At 46.5% G+C, this 16,421-nt stretch overlaps 1 protein-coding gene and 1 non-coding gene across 2 annotated transcripts in view; both read right to left on the bottom strand.

Moving 5' to 3' along the window:
* Nucleotides 1-16,421, bottom strand: part of LOC126109407 (homeotic protein ultrabithorax-like) — an 877,703-nt gene that overhangs the window by 280,660 nt on the left and 580,622 nt on the right. The gene's annotated exons all lie outside the window — the stretch shown is intronic.
* On the bottom strand, nucleotides 11,779-11,862 carry Trnas-gga (transfer RNA serine (anticodon GGA)). The gene is given in 2 exon segments: nucleotides 11,779-11,813; nucleotides 11,823-11,862. It is a non-coding gene; the product is annotated as a tRNA-Ser (tRNA).

The following is a 16,421-nucleotide window of genomic DNA, read 5'->3' as shown; positions in this document are numbered from 1 at the left end:
TTCTCACACACATGAAGTACTTATAAACTGATGAATAGTGCGTTTAAGTGCCCGGTTCTGTGGCGCATTTGGGTAGTGCAGCTAGGCAGTAATCTGGCCAATACACCAGCAGATCCCTTTGAGTCTCTACTCGTTTATTTTCCAACATACGTATGAGGTGCACTACCCAAACACATCTTAGGCGATCATTTAACTCTACATGAGCTTAAATGGCGAGCTCTAAAACTACATTATTCTCCTGGAGTGTTCAAAAAATAGTTCAAATGGCTCTGAGTACTATGGGACTTAACTTCTGAGGTCATCAGTCCCTGGACTTAGAAACTACTTAAACCTAACTAACCTAAGGACATCACACACATCCATGCCTGAGGCAGGATTCCAACCTGCGACCGTAGCCGTCGCGCGGTTCCACACTGAGGCGCCTAGAACCGCTCGGCCACATCGGCCGGCTCCTGGAGTGTGTTTATGTTGCTGTTGTGATCTTCAGTCCAAAGACTGGTTTGATGTAGCTCTCCACGCTACTCTGTCATGTGCAAGCGTTGTCACCTGAGAATAATTACTGCACCCTACATCCATTTGAATTCACTTACTGTGTTCATTGCTGTACCTCCCTGCACCGGTTTTTTATGTTCTACACTGTCCCCATCCAATTAAGGTATCATTTCACACTCCGACCCGTAGAATGCCAATTTCGTTTCTTCCCGATGACAATTCCTCCTGAGCTGTATCCCGCTAGAGTTCTCATTGGGGGACTATTTTATCTCCGGAATGTTTTACCCAAGTGGATGTCACCGTTGTGTAACTCTACAGAAGAACTGCAGTGCCCACAGGTAACGTTGGCTAATGTTAGGAGGACAGACTGTCCCACCTGCAACTAATTAAGTGGCTGTCGTCGCCAAACCGAATATTTACGGCTCCGATGTCATGCTCTGCATTTGGTGGGACCAGCTCGGCGTCGTATACTATGAGGTGTTGAAACCAAGTGAAACAATCAGAGGTTATCGTTATCGAACGCAATTAATGCGTTCGAGCAGAGCATTAAGAGACAAACGGCCGCAATACAGCGAGAGGCACGATAAAGTGATTTTGCAGCACGACAACGCTCGACCCCACGTTGCAAAAGATGCCCAAAACGTGCATGGAAACGTTGAAATGGGAAGTCCTACCCCACCCGCCGTATTCTCCAGACATTGCTCTTTCTGACTGCCACCCGTTTAGATCAATGGCACATGGCCTGGCTGACCAAAACTTCCGATCTCATGAAGAAGTCACAAAAGGGATCGATTCGTGGATCGCTTCAAAAGATGAGCAATTTTTTCGACGCGAGATTCGTACACTGCCCGAAAGATGGGAGAAAGTAGTGGCCAGCGACGGAAAATACTTTCAATGATACATGTCTAACCAATTTGTTTCATTAAAGCCTCAAATGTTGGGGAAAAACGGCGGAAGCAAAGTTGTAAACCTTGTAGTAAAACTCAGAAATGCCCACAGTGGAACAATAGTAGAAGCATTAACACACCTGTAGTAAATAACAAGATAAACTGCAGTAATTTTAATGCAAATGTAAATTTAGGACCCACTAATGTAGATAGGTGCCATTGTAGTGTTCTGAATAGTACCACTGACGTATCTTCCATCACTCCACTTCCACCCTTTCTTGGTTAATTCGCGAACTGTGGACCGAATGTCGGTAACCCTCTGGAAGAGCTACTATAGTTTCTCTGGTTTTTTCCCCCGTCGTGTTTACTTCGCGACACTTGTGTAGGTGCGACTGTACAACGGATGCCTCGAGATAGCAGATGGAACCTCTTAGTTATCTTCTCCTCCAGGGAGGCTGCGAGTGCAATGACGTTCCATTGACTTCCCGGTGGTCGCTATGGATTGGGTGAAGATTGTCACCATAAGCAGTCGTACAGGCAGAGATCCATAAGACCTGGCGATCCTGCCAAAGTGTGTCCAGCTGAGATGCAGGAGTTCCACAGGACACGTTTATGTGCGTGTTCGTCTGTGTTTGGCGGTAGCGCGACCGGCCCCGGGGACATGTGTCGCTGTACGTGCATGCTGACAGTCAGCGGGCCGGCTCGCGCTGCGTTATGCATGCGCCGCGGCCTCCATCTGTATGCTGAGCGGCGTCGCGACGCCCTTGTAGCCGCGCCGCGGACACGTGTTATCCCGCAAGTGCGCAACTCGCCACGTGAAACAAAACGCGAAGCCGCCTGTTCCAAGACAGCTAGTTCGCCGTCCCCGATAACTTGATCTATATCTGCATCCACATAGGAAACTGGACAAAGCGTGGCGAAGAATACTTCGATACTGTATTATCGATGTTTTGATCTGTTTCTTTTCGTTGATGAATTATTCTCTGGTTATCAGCCGAGTCGTGGCACCGTTTTGTCGCAACGTTTTGACGTGTTTCCAACTCGTCGTCTTCAGGTGCGCTTTATCGTCCGAACAAGACACAGCCAGGGAAAAGCACCACAGGCGCAAACCTGCGCGACTTCCACCAGCGCCACGTTCGGCGCTGAGGATGAAGATATCGATTTAATCTCGACCAATTCCCGGCCAAGTACAGTTCGCCAAGGACCGGACGACAACGGACAGAAGTCTATTCGGAAGGTAGAACAGCAGCTCTCGCCCGCTTATTTATAGGTCATCGTCCGGGCCTGACTTAGACAGGGAACGTCGTTTAGTAAGCTCTTTAGAAGTGAACAGCCACTTGTTGTAAATTGCATTTGTTACGTTTGCCTACGCTTATTTGCTCTTAGCCATTGAGGGCCTTTTTTTTGTGTTATATTGTAAGCAGTGTTGCAGACTTCAATATTCAACTAGTATCAAAACCATCTAACTCATTTGTGTGACTTTCTTACTAATTGTTGCAGTGTTATAGAACCTTCGTTCTCCTATCCTGTTACCTCAGCCTCGGGCATAGTCGTGTAGCGGTTTACTGCGCTAGAAACTATTTCACAAACTCGGCCTACTGTAACAGTGGCAACTCGGCCTCCACAGCAGTAGCGACGATGCCTTTACAAAACTGGCTACGAGGGTTCACAAAAGTGGTGAAGAGGGTTTACGAAAAGGTGAGGAAGATGTTTAACACTAATCTTGTAATGTGGTACTACAGCGTCCGAATGGCCTGAAGATGACGAGTATAAAATTCGTAGAAACGTACCGACAACACGACGCCACAATTAGGCAGATAATCCGAGAACATTCCATCAACGAAATTCGCCGAGGAAGCCTGCATTCCCATACATTCCATTTCTGTATTTAAGAAGAGAAAAACTTCCATCTATTTACATCTGTAGCAGTCCTAATGTCTGTTACCTTATTCTTATGACACCTCTGTGAGATACGAGATCTTGGCACCAGAATAGACAGTCTTCTTCGATTATAGCTTCTGGAAGTTTACCCAACACCGCGAAGACTATGACGCTTTTCTTCCAAGTTCCCCAAGTATTTTGTTACATTTCGAATATGAACTACTCCCAACTGTTACAGGCTTAGAAGCGGGCTCTGAATTCGTTCGACGTCTGTTGCCACGCCGACCTGATGGGCAATCCAAACACTGATATAGTATTCTATAACGGGTCGCACTACCGTCGTCTGAGCGATTCCCTGTACGTATGCAACGAATTTTCCCAGAACCCTTGCAACAACTGTAAGCCTTCCATTCGAGTTAGCGTGGCTCAGTGAACCGCTGGACGTCTTTCGATTTTACACCACTTCGTCGAAGTGCACGTCCTTAACCTGAACCAGTTATCCGCCGGAGAAAGGGAACCTAGAGCTTACCGCGGATCCGAACCACGTGTCATTTCTGGCTAATATTCACATCATTACGACAGGGAGTCTAGCTTAAAGGCAGAATGTAAAGTCCGTGGTCCGACCAGTATTCAAACTCGTGACCTTTCGGTTACCAGGCACGCTATTTACATCTAGATCAAAAGGTCAGATTTCTTTAATGCCGGTTTAAGTGATGGTCCCGTTTCATATCGGTTGCTAGTATTATGCGCAAGAAAACAAGTCACATTACTCCTAAATACTTATACGGCGTGACTGGGCGACGTTGATTACTTGAAGTGGAAATTCTCTCTAAATCTTTCCGCAGTTCCGTGCTATCGTCGAACGAAGACTTTTCCTGTACACAAAACCACGATTGGCGAAGAATGTTGTAGCTCTGTTGATCCTGTCCGATAGGACAGGATAGGCAAAGTAAATCTGGCGCGGAAAATATATCACGCACCCTAAGATAGGCAACACTTCTTATATCCGCTACCCTGTATGCAGACGATGTAAGTTGTGTTGCTTATCTTGAGGGGGCATGAAATATTTTGCGGGCCAGTGCCTCTTGCCTAAGCTATTTATAGAAAAGATAAGAGATTCTGTTACGCTTTCTTGGGCCACACTTCATGTCACTTTCATTTCCGTGGAACATTCGCCGTCCAGAAGAATGTCTGCTGTTCCTCCTGTTAACAGTTGCGCGACTCCCTGATGCAAAAGCCAGATGACTCGTTATATCTGAATATAGAGTAGGTAGCATTAATAGGTGCAGGCGCATTGAAGCTAAAAGTGCACTCTAAAACTTTACATACACACAAATAACGCAGACGGAAGAAAGATAAGCCACTAATATTAAGTCAGTTAACGAAGCACCTTAACAGAATTAACTATCCTCTCACTGCTCGGCGTTCCTTCGCCAACTAGCATACGTCTAAGAGGCGTAATTGACAGTCAACGCCTCGAAGAAAGAATTCTGAGGTAGCCACTTGCTGCGTTCTCCTCGTTAGTCACCTTAAGAAATCAGGAAGTGGGTCATGAAAGAGGCAGCTAGCGAATCACAGGGTCACCTTCTGATGCGTGGAAGGCCTTGTCGATCATTTCCTACAGTTCCCACGAGCCCGGTCACCCAGCACAGTATGTACCTCACCAGCTGTTGACAGAGTGTGTCCTTGCGAAAACACGGCTGGAAAAGAGAGTGCGGCGGGACAAAAATCCAGATCATGGGTGGCGTCCGGAAAAAGGAACGTGGTTTTTATGTGGAGCTGTGGAACCTGCGGCTTTCTGAGGCTCTTTGGTGGAAGGCCTGGTGCCAAGTATTTACGTTTAAGCCGAACCACGCTTTCGCATAGTTTGAGCCACTAGCGAAGTTTTTGGGGAATCGGGTTATGGCACTTGCCGGGTTCTCCCCGATTGTTATTAAGTAATGAGGAGGTGGGTCGTTTAAAAAAGTGGCAGGCGAGTGTACATGGTCTCGTTGTGATCCCTAGAGGGCCTTCTTGCCTCGATCGTTTCTTCCAGGTCCCACAAGCCAGGTCACCCGGCACAGTATACAGGGTGTTACAAAAAGGTACGGCCAAACTTTCAGGAAACAATCCTCACACACAAATAAAGAAAAGATGTTATGTGGACATGTGTCCGGAAACGATTAATTTCCATGTTAGAGCTCATTTTAGTTTCTTCAGTATGTACTGTACTCCCTCGATTCACCGCCAGTTGGCCCAATTGAAGGAAGGTAATGTTGACTTCGGTGCTTGTGTTGACATGCGACTCACTGCTCTACAGTACTAGCATCAAGCACATCAGTACGTAGCATCAACAGGTTAGTGTTCATCACGAACGTGGTTTTGCAGTCAGTGCAATGTTTACAAATGCGGAGTTGGCAGATACCCATTTGATGTATGGATTAGCACGGGGCAATAGCCGTGGCGCGGTACGTTTGTATCGAGACAGATTTCCAGAACGAAGGTGTCCCGCCAGGAAGACGTTCGAAGCAATTGATCGGCGTCTTAAGGAGCACGGACCAATTCCATGTATTCCACGCTCTCCTGACCTCAACCCACTTGACTTTCATTTATGGGGGGATTTGAAAGCTCTTGTCTACGCAACCCCGGTACCAAATGTAGAGACTCTTCGTGCTCGTATTGTGCACGGCTGTGATACAATACGCCATTCTCCAGGGCTGCATCAGCGCATCAGGGATTCCATGCGACGGATGCATGTATCCTCGCTAACAGAGGACATTTTGAACATTTCCTGTAACAAAGTGTTTGAAGTCACGCTGGTACGTTCTGTTGCTGTGTGTTTCCATTCCATGATTAACGTGATTTGAAGAGAAGTAACAAAATGAGCTCTAACATGGAAAGTAAGCGTTTCCGGACACATGTCCACATAACATATTTTCTTTCTTTGTGTGTGAGGAATGTTTCCTCAAAGTTTGGCATCACCTTTTTGTAACACCCTGTACATCTCACCAGCTGTTGACGGAGTGTCCCCTTGCGTAAACATGACTGGGAAAGAGGGAAAAGGAGTGTAGTGAGTTACGCTGCGAGTACGGCTGGACAAAAATCGAGATAATGTGTGGCGTGCGGAAAGAGGAATGTGGTGGTGGTGGTGCGTGGAGCCTGCGGCTTTCTGCGGCTCTGTGGCGGACGGCCGGGCTTGTTTGCGAATTCTCGCCGGCGGTAGCGGGCGTGGCCCAGCGAGGCCCGGCGCTTATATCTGCAGGATTTGCGCAGCGCGCGCCCGGCCGCAAGGCACTAAATCAGCCCTCTGGCTGGTTGGCGAGAGAGCGAGAGAGAGAGAGAGCGAGGAGAGGAGAGGACCGGGGGAGGAACGGAGGAGAGAGGGCGGAGGACAAAGAGGGCGGCGCCGGGTTTTGCCTAGGTGGGGCCGCGGGCTGTCCTCGCCGGAACTTTGATCTGTGGGATTACGCTCCGGCCAGCCACTGTGCGCTGCGCTGCGTTATGACCACCGCATTGTTGGCCCGCGACCGCAGCCCGTGCGTGTGTGCGTGCGTGCGAGCGCGGCAATACGGTGGCGCCCCGTCGCGCGGTGCCCACATTGCGTAGGTGCGTACCGGTGCGTGGCCAGCGACGCCCCCGGCGCGCACTTGCTCCGCAGCCGTCGTCGCCTGCCCTGGAAAACCCAGGAAGTTCCAAACAGGCTCATCCCATTTCACAAGACGGTCCTATCGGGACGGCTAGCTAGTCCGGGAATATTTCAGTGTTTCGGTACAACACTGAATTGCAAATTTCTCACGCTTTTTGAACTACGCGTCCAGTAGTTTCCTCAGATTAGATCCGATTACATTAGATCAATACTTGTTCCATAGATCATTAATACGACACGTCGTAATGATATGGAACGTGTCAGTTTCACAAAAGATCTAGGCATCCTCCACTAAAGACCGCGCAAGCGCTGCACCAAACTAATTTTAAACGATGGAAAGAGGAATGGGAGAGCAGAACAGCAGTAAACTGCCACAGTATGCCATGCATCTTTAGTAAACCAAAAGGATTTGATTGCCCTCGCGAAGTTTGGTCAACTCTCAATGGCATCAGAACCAACTGTGGGAATTGCGCCGACTCCTTACACAGATGGGGTAAACTTCCTTCGGCCGCTTGCGTCTGTGGCGCTGAGTGACTGACGGTCAAATACATCGTGCAGGAATGCCCACTAAAGGCATATAAGGCATATAAGGGTGACCCACAGGATTTCCTAATGGCGACCCAAGAGAAAATCGACTATATATTATCTAAGCTGGACGTTTTTTTGTGATTGTTGTTCTGTGAGTGTAAATTTACAATTGATGGTGTCCTTATATACAAACTGTTTTTTATTGTTCTGTTTATACATATGTGATTTTATTTTTTAAATCGTGTTGTTTCTGTAATTTTTACTGTGATGTTATGAGCCATACGCTAAATAAAAAAATAAATAAAACGTTCTTGGACTTCTTGCCACGTCAGTCCACTGTAAAACTTCGAGCTTTCGACGACCTCCATCTTCTTCGTCAGGGGCAAGTGACTGCTGCCTCTGACGAAGACACTGGAGTTAATCGCAAATAGCTCGACGATTTACGCTCGATCGACGTGGCAAGAAGCCCGATAGTGTTTTATACAACAGTTCTGTCACAGAAGATTTCGTTCACAAAAGGTTTCTTTACACGAGGTAATTCAGATTTTTTTTAAAGTAATTGTAAAATTATTAATTTAGATATAGAAATTCATCTACTGCGTGCAAGGGGGCTGTCATTCAGAAATACTTTTGATTTGTTTTTAAATGCTCGTGGGCTGTCTGGCAGACTTTTGATGCTATTTGATGAGTGACCAAAGACTTTTTTGGTGGCGTAATTCACCCCTTTTCACTCCTTCGTGCGCCAAACTTAGATTTAACCCAGAACAGTGAAGATCACCCTCTCAGTTAAGCTATTCCTAGTTCCTTCAATAGATCTCTGCAAGATGTTCTTGAATGGCCTCCAGCGATTATTCGGATTGCACGCTTTTGTGCGATGAATACTTTTTCGTCACTGATGAATGACACCAAAATGTAACGCCATACGACAGCAGAAATAAAAGTAGGCATAGAAATCTAATCTACTGATGTGTTTGTCGCCAAAATTTGCGGTAGCCCCAATAGCAAAGTATCTGAACTCAAACGTTTCAGCAGATCAGCAGTGAGATTCTTCAAATGCAATCTCTCGTCAATCCACCAAACCGAAAGTTTTCACTATTCTGTCTTAGAAACGCACTTCACTTCCATGTCTATATTTGTTAATTGTGTTATTTTATTTACTGTACACCCTGGTTTCTCAAAATTTAATGAAAGCCCAAGTTGCAGAGTACAACTTAATAATTTTGTGGAATACACCATTTACAATTTCCTCAGCTAATTCTTGTTTGCTGGGAGTGAATGCTATACTTGCATCATCAGGAAGAAGGACTAGCTAGGCATGTTCCTGAACGCAGAGTGCCTAGTGATTGCCGTATATTAAGAAGAATAACGGACGCAAGACCGAACCCTGTGGGACCCCACTTTTGAAACCTTCACGCATTGAGGAATCTGCTGATTTTTGTCTACAATGCGTTATGACATTGTCAGTGGTGCATATAACTTCTTAGCCTTTGGCTACGTCAGCGTGTAGTTGGAGCGTGTATCTCTTAGCCTATTAGAAGACAAGCGAACGAACGAATTAGGTGCACCAAGGAAACACGTACCGAGAACTACACGAAACAACTAATTACAACTGGCACCTACGCAATTCCTCAGTTTCTACGCGTGAACTGGAATTCACTTCTTGTGATATGAGTCTATAAAACCTTTGAGTGACGTCATTTTCGCTTTTATCGCAATAAAACAGCAACAGCTGCAACAGAAAAGTAGAAATTAATTAAAATTTTCCAGCTTCATTCATATACGTTTTAGACTCTTAAGGAGTATCTGATCAGGATGGACGAGAAAGTGGGCGTCTCAAGGGTGCCGAAAATGAAGTAGTAAAACAAACAAAATTTTGGTATAGTATTTCACCTCGGCGCACACTGGGGTTCGCTTGGGCTGGACTGTGAGGCCGTCTACTACTCTAGCAAACAATGTACTGTATGTGAGCGTTGACCGACTACCTCAACAGTTACATTTAGTGTGCACGCTGATGGAAGCGGAAATTACGAAATGTAGCGCTCAATTGCTCTCTCTCTCTCTCTCTCTCTCTCTCTCTCTCTCTCTCTCCCGCGGCGTCAATAAGCTTCCGCGTCTCGCAATGTCGCAACGGACCGTGACGGGTCTCTTGCTGTGAGAGGCGGGAGCCGTTTCCATCTGTTAACGCTACTTCTCTGTCAGTGGCTGCCAAATATCTCACGGCTACTTCCTCCCCACACGTCATACCTCGATGGCAAAAAGCGGAATTTACTCCTTCCATCGGAGACTTTTAGAAGAAAGGAGGGAAGGAGGGAAAGACTGGAAGTGGATCGAAATGGCTACTTCGATGTTCGGGCAAAACAGGAGAATTAATCTGAGACCACTTAGAGTTTGTCTTTCCACTTCGGCGACTTTTCATCTGTGATTGTCGTGGGACGAAATGAACGTCCACTGGTCCGGAAAAGGGTCTTTCATCAACAAAGATGCCGCCGTCCGTTACACCCCCGTCCCTTCTCTTCTCCGTTGAGAATAACACGCATCTTCCTTTAAGTGGAGAAGTTACAACGAGAGAGTTGAAAACATAAGGCCTTTGTCTCCGATGTATAGACATTAGCACCTAATGGAAACGGTGGTATCGTTGCACGAAGGCTGTCACATTTTGGCATTAGGCATGCACTGTATGGTTTTGCAATTTCGTTCGTGGAAAAATCAAATCGAAGTAGTTAAGGCTTGTTTAAAATTACTAGGCATACATTTATCAGCAGTTGCAAGAAAATGGCACTGTGCCTGTGGAGAAACATAACAGTTACACTTAATTTTTCGTTGCAGTCTATTGATGCACTCTGTTTATAACTATTATGAAGACTATTGTAGTGCAGAGGTCCCCTAAGTTGTACGCACTGTGCTCAGAATGCCTAAATCCCTAATGTCACTGATTCTGTAAGCAAGTGCTGGTAAATTAATGTCACTAGTGTGACTCGTGCCAACGGCCTTGCCACAGAGGTAACACCGATTCCCGTCAGATCACCAAAGTTATCGCTGTCGGGCTGGGCTAGCTCTTGGATGGGTGACCAACCGGTCTAACGAGCACTGTTGGCAAGCGGGGTGCACTCAACCCTCTGCAAGGCAATGTGAGGAGCTACTTGACTGAGAAGTAGCGGCTCCGGTCTCGTGAACTGACATACGGCCGGGAGAGCGGTGTGCTGACCACATGCCCCTCCATATCTGCATCCTGCGACGCCTGTGGCCTGAGGATGACACGGCGGCCGGTCGGTACCGTTGGGCCTTCCAAGCCTGTTCGGACGGAGTTTAGGATAAGTGTGACTTATGATGCCTGAGCGTAACAAATATAACTGACGGATTCCTCTGCACATACAATGCACGTTCTAAAATTAAACGAAACCGTTTGGCTTTATAAATATATCTACAATAGACTATAACAAAAATATTAGAATAATAGTTGTCGTAGCTATATATCTCCACTCGACATCCAGTCAAGCTTTCGTGGGCGATTATACGTGCAATAGATTGTGTGATGGTGGTGGTGGTGGTGGTGGTGGTGGTGGTGGTTAGTGTTTAACGTCCCGTCGACAACGAGGTCATTAGAGACGGAGCGCAAGCTCGGGTTAGGGAAGGATTGGGAAGGAAATCGGCCGTGCCCTTTCAAAGAAACCATCCCGGCATTTGCCTGAAACGATTTAGGGAAATCACGGAAAACCTAAATCAGGATGGCCGGAGACGGGATTGAACCGTCGTCCTCCCGAATGCGAGTCCAGTGTGCTAACCACTGCGCCACCTCGCTCGGTTGATTGTGTGATAATCCACATCGTGAACGCTTCTTGCATCATATGCAACGACAAACGTATGGATCCTGAAGGCGGCAACTGTATAGCCGGAACTGGCCATACATGGTCAGGCTTTCTTTGATTGCGACTAAAGGAAACAAAAAGAAGTGTACAATATATTATCATCATTATGACATTATTGAAGGGAAGCAATTTACTTCCGCAAACAGACATTTCAAGAAGTAACTGAAATTTTGTCACAAATTACAATAGGGCGTTATGCAGATAGTATCTGATGATCGGTGAATTCTTCACAGAAATGATGTAGCGCGGTATGTTCGTTCTAGAACAACGTTTCAACAAGTTTGTCACTTCGCCAGAAAGTGAGCCGTGAGATAAGAGTCGAAACGTTGCTCCAAAACGAGCATTTTAATCGATTTTCCGAGATGAATTCACTCGCTGTGATTTGCCAAAAAAGCCTGCATCAAAAATGGTTCAAATGGCTCTGAGCACTAAGGTCATCAGTCCCCTAGAACTTAGAACTACTTAAACCTAACTAACCTAAGGACATCACACACATCCATGCCCGAGGCAGGATTCGAACCTGCGACCGTAGCGGTCTCGCGGTTCCAGACTATAGCGCCTAGAACCGCTCGGCCACTCAGGCCGGCAGGCCGGCAGGCCCGCATCTGTAGATATCTGAACACATTTACAATTTCCACTGTTTGTCGAGCTTGAAATTTTGATCATAACCACTAGTCGTAAATTAGTTTATTGTCGATACGCTTAATATACGACGCTGTTGCAGACGGAAGGTAAACACCTAACAGAAAATATGTTTTTACGTACACAGTATTTCTGCGATTAAATGAAATAAAAAGTGAAAAATACTCCAATTACTTTGAAACAGCGACGATGTAGTCCTGATTCTGTTGGCGCCCTTCCGCTCATTGTTTACATTTGCTGTTTAAAGAAAGTAAATTATTATCAACTGTTAGGAGAACATATGCCGAAAGTATTGCGGAAAGTTTCACGAACGGCGTGTTTGTTTCACGATCACATTATGCACGTAGGTCTCAGTATGTGGACTCTAATATCTTCCACTCTCCATTCACCGTTTTTCAACCTCTGGAGTATCATCTTCGGGTACAGCACTTAGTGAAAGTAAATCTTCTCCAACAGTACCGACTTAAAACGACGTTTCAACGAGTTTCTTACTCCTCACCTCCATGCGAGGAATTATTGGTTACGTCTGTTTCGGATTTGTTATTCCAAACACAAATACGAGTCACATTGGAGATAAGAGCTTCTGATTCCTTCCTAGGATTATTGTGTGTGTGAAATCTTATGGGACTTAACTGCTAAGGTCATCAGTCTCTAAGCTTACACACTAATTAACGTAAGTTATCCTAAGGAGAAACACACACGCACCCATGCCCAAGGGCGGACTCGAACCTCCGCCGGGATCAGCCGCACAGTCCATGACTGCAGCGCCTGAGACCGCTCGGCTAATCCCGCGCGGCCCTAGGATTAAGATTTGCGATTTAAGTCTACATTTCCCATTACTGTACAACAACACAATTTTATGCGGGAATATTGGGTTAAATAGCTCAATAATTGGCGGCCAAAGATGACTTCGAGTATCATCGCTTGACCCGGAATGAATCGCGCCTCGGCAAATATGATAATTCTGTCTCAGGTTTATTAAGGAGGCAGAGCTTAAAAGCGCTGGCGCGAAGCCAGGCGGCCCTGAGCGATGCTGCCGGCTGCGTTATTAGTGCCGGCTCTGAGGCTCCTGATGACGGCCTCCTATTACTCAGCCGGAACTTCGGAATGTTTCAGATGTAAATGCCAGTTTAACTACTCCCTAACAGAACTACAAATCAGCTGCTCGATAATAACTGGTGTGTAATGAGACATAAACATCTGAATACTATAATCCATTCGCGTTTCTTTCTACTCCCACCTATTACCCCCGTCCCCTTCCCCACCCAAACACACTTAAAAAAAAAAAAAAAAGAAAAGGAGAAGTCCTCAACTCAAGATTATTGGCAAATACTAAAGAATTCAATGGTCAAGTCTGTAATGGACAGCCCTCCATGTCTTATGGAAAATTGCTAAATGCCGAATATGGCGCAGAATGTAATGACAGTGCCCAGTTCGGAGAACAAAGAAGGTAGATTAATTCTGGAAAATTTAGAATGTTCTGTACGAATAAACGGGTAATCTGTTTTACGACCGAAATACGAGGGCTATTCGGAAAGGAAGTTCCAATTGATTGCGAAATGGAAACCACTGTAAAAATTCGATGAAGTTTGGCACAGATGTATTGGGTAGTCTCTCTAGTATGCCTCGTGGATCGCGGCACGTCGCTCTCTTCAATTCTGAGCACACAGTTATCAGGTAAAGACGTCTAGAACAACTGTGTCTCCGCCAAGTATGAGGGCCCGGTGAGAGATTTCGCCTGATCTGATGCAGCCCACATAACGTAACTGTTATACGGTTCCTTCTTCTTGACAATTCTCGACCGCACACTGCAGGGGCAATGAAGACGCTCTTGCAGGGTGTTCGATGAGAAGTGTTTCATCACCCACAACACAGCCCGTAGTTGGCTCCCCCTAAGTTTCATCTCAACTCAATTCTACCGCTTCCTATGAAGAGAACATTTGACACACACAACGATCCGAATAGCCCTCGTATGTAAACAGCCCATCATGCCATGCGTGGCTGTACGGAGACGTGTTTGTTCCTACAAACAATAAGTGTAACTATTTCGTCTGACTGTTGACTCAGTGGTGAAAACAAGAGAGTCGACTGAGGTGGGACACGGTTAATACCCGCGTGGCCTCCCAGATTTTAAAATTTTCTTGGTTCCCTTAATATACAAAAGTGGATAATCCACTTCTTTGCTCATCGTTATCGAAACCGAGATCATGCTCAGTCTGAAATGAAATCGTTATCACTGACGCGTTCCCAGCGTCTGCATTTTCATTTGTATCCGTTCTCTGCAAACCACGGTGATGTGAATCGCAGAGGGCCTCTTCTGCGTCGTGAGTCAGACTATTCTCTGATCAATCTGTTAGAGATACTACTTTCAGCGACATAGATTCTGCTCAGAAATGGGATCTTGCTGCGGAGTGTTCATATCTGTAAACTTCAGTTTGTCGTTTCCAGCTGTATATGCTGACTGCTTCAGGGCAATGTATAGTGTTGTGACTTGGCAAGACAGCCAAGCCACTATGACCGGTAGCCGAAAGGCACGCGTTTAAGCTCACGCAGGCTGGCGTGAGGTCTGGAACAGGACAATGTAATTAATATAGCCAATAAGGTACGTTGCTGCTGGAATACTTAACTTTAATCCATAATTGGTGTACATCGGTCTGACGGTACAGGCATCACAAGATAAATAGCAATTGATAATGGCGCCTTGCTAGGTCGTAGCAAATGATGTAGCTGAAGGCTATGCTAACTATCGTCTCGGCAAATGAGAGCGTAATTTGTCAGTGAACCATTGCTAGCAACGTCGGCTGTACAACTGGGGCGAGTGCTATGAAGTGTCTCTAGACCTGCCGTGTGGCGGCGCTCGGTCTGCAATCACTGACAGTGGCGACACGCGGGTCCGTCGTATACTAGCGGACCGCGGCCGATTTAAAGGCTACCACTTAGCAAGTGTGGTGTCTGGCGGTGACACCACATATAGCGAGTTCCCTCATCTCTGCAAACCACATCACTCTTCTGCTACTTAGCATATGACTCAAGTGATGTTTCCGGCGTTGCCCCAAAACCATTTTCAGGGATGCCAGTTTCGAGAGCTGCATAAGCTCCGGAGCGTCCCTCCTCTTGGACAAGTGGCTTATCAGTTTTAGTCAAACCAGAGGAGTTAGCAGCAGGGTTCGTGGGAAGTCCGACATAATCGTTGCGCCATGTAGCAGTTCATAATGGTTGTGAGGTAACGATAGCGCATCGAGTGACCAATTCAGACACAACGTCAATATAGCAACTGTCTACCGCAAACTGCACAGAATGGAGAGGTGGATGCTGAAAAAGTAGGATTTTTTTTTTACGGTGAAGCACAACTGCACTTATCGGGGAACTTCACGTCTGAGAACAATCTGACTTGTAGCTACTGTAGTTACACCAAGAAGTACTGCATTGTGAAAAACAGGAGTGTGGTGGGCAGTCAGTTCAACACGCATTAATGTAGTGCTCTTTTACATAAACCACAATTTTTAACAGGTAGCACATGTTAACAACGTACCGCACCATTTTGTGAGATAACAGACTAACTAAAGGCAATGCAGGCTACGTCGGAGAATTTCACTGATGAAGCCTTCTAGGGTTACCAGCCAAGTCGTGACGTCGAACTGTCGCGACGTACCCCCGAGTTTCCTACTCGCCATTTTCAAGCATAAACCTTCGCCCGAAGATGACGAGCAGCAAAGTTGTCGAAACGTTGTCGAAAGACGACACCAGGATTCGGTTGGAAACCCGAGAATGTTTCATCAGCTAACGAAAGGATCTAAGGCTATTTCACGCAACGTCATGCAAGGACACACACTGCTGATGGTTATGAGATGGTATTTCGAAGTGGTTTCGGCATAGGCAATAGGTACCAGCCTTTGTTCGCACGATATGGAGACTTTTCTGAGACTGATGTGGATTTTTCAGAACTCCAGCATTTGATTGTTCTGCTACTTCTCCTACACAGATATATGCAGCCTTGGTACATCCGAAGAAAAAGAAAGCAATTCAGGATTGCTCCATCCGTCATGCACAGAATGCCGACCTGATGTCCAACAACAGTATCTGAATCGATTAGTCAATACGCTACCGTCACTGTGTATGGTCTCAATGTTGAGTTCGCCTACCTCTGTGACCAGATGCTGCCGACCCACCAGCCTCAAGAGTGCCAAATGGCGCAACTACTTCCTCCGACTTTCTCCAAAACTGCTCCTAAGTCGCCCAGTTCTGTCAGAGCCGATACGCCACCGGACGAAGTCCGAGCAACTGGCCGGCGTGTCATGCGGCGATTGGAGCGCTGTCTGCTCGGTACAGTGGTCCCTGCGCGACGGCGGATACGCAGCTCTCGCGTCTTACGTGAAACACAAACCTGTACGGAGGGACGTCAGAGGTGGATCTTCCACACACACACACACACACACACACACACACACACACACACACACACACACACACACACACACCTCGGACCGAGCCGCACCGCGT

The sequence above is a fragment of the Schistocerca cancellata genome, chromosome 12 (genome assembly GCF_023864275.1).
Source record: "Schistocerca cancellata isolate TAMUIC-IGC-003103 chromosome 12, iqSchCanc2.1, whole genome shotgun sequence".
In the NCBI taxonomy this organism is placed as follows: domain Eukaryota; kingdom Metazoa; phylum Arthropoda; class Insecta; order Orthoptera; family Acrididae; genus Schistocerca; species Schistocerca cancellata.
Note: the sequence above shows the minus strand (reverse complement) of the source record. Positions and strands in the feature narration are given on the sequence as shown.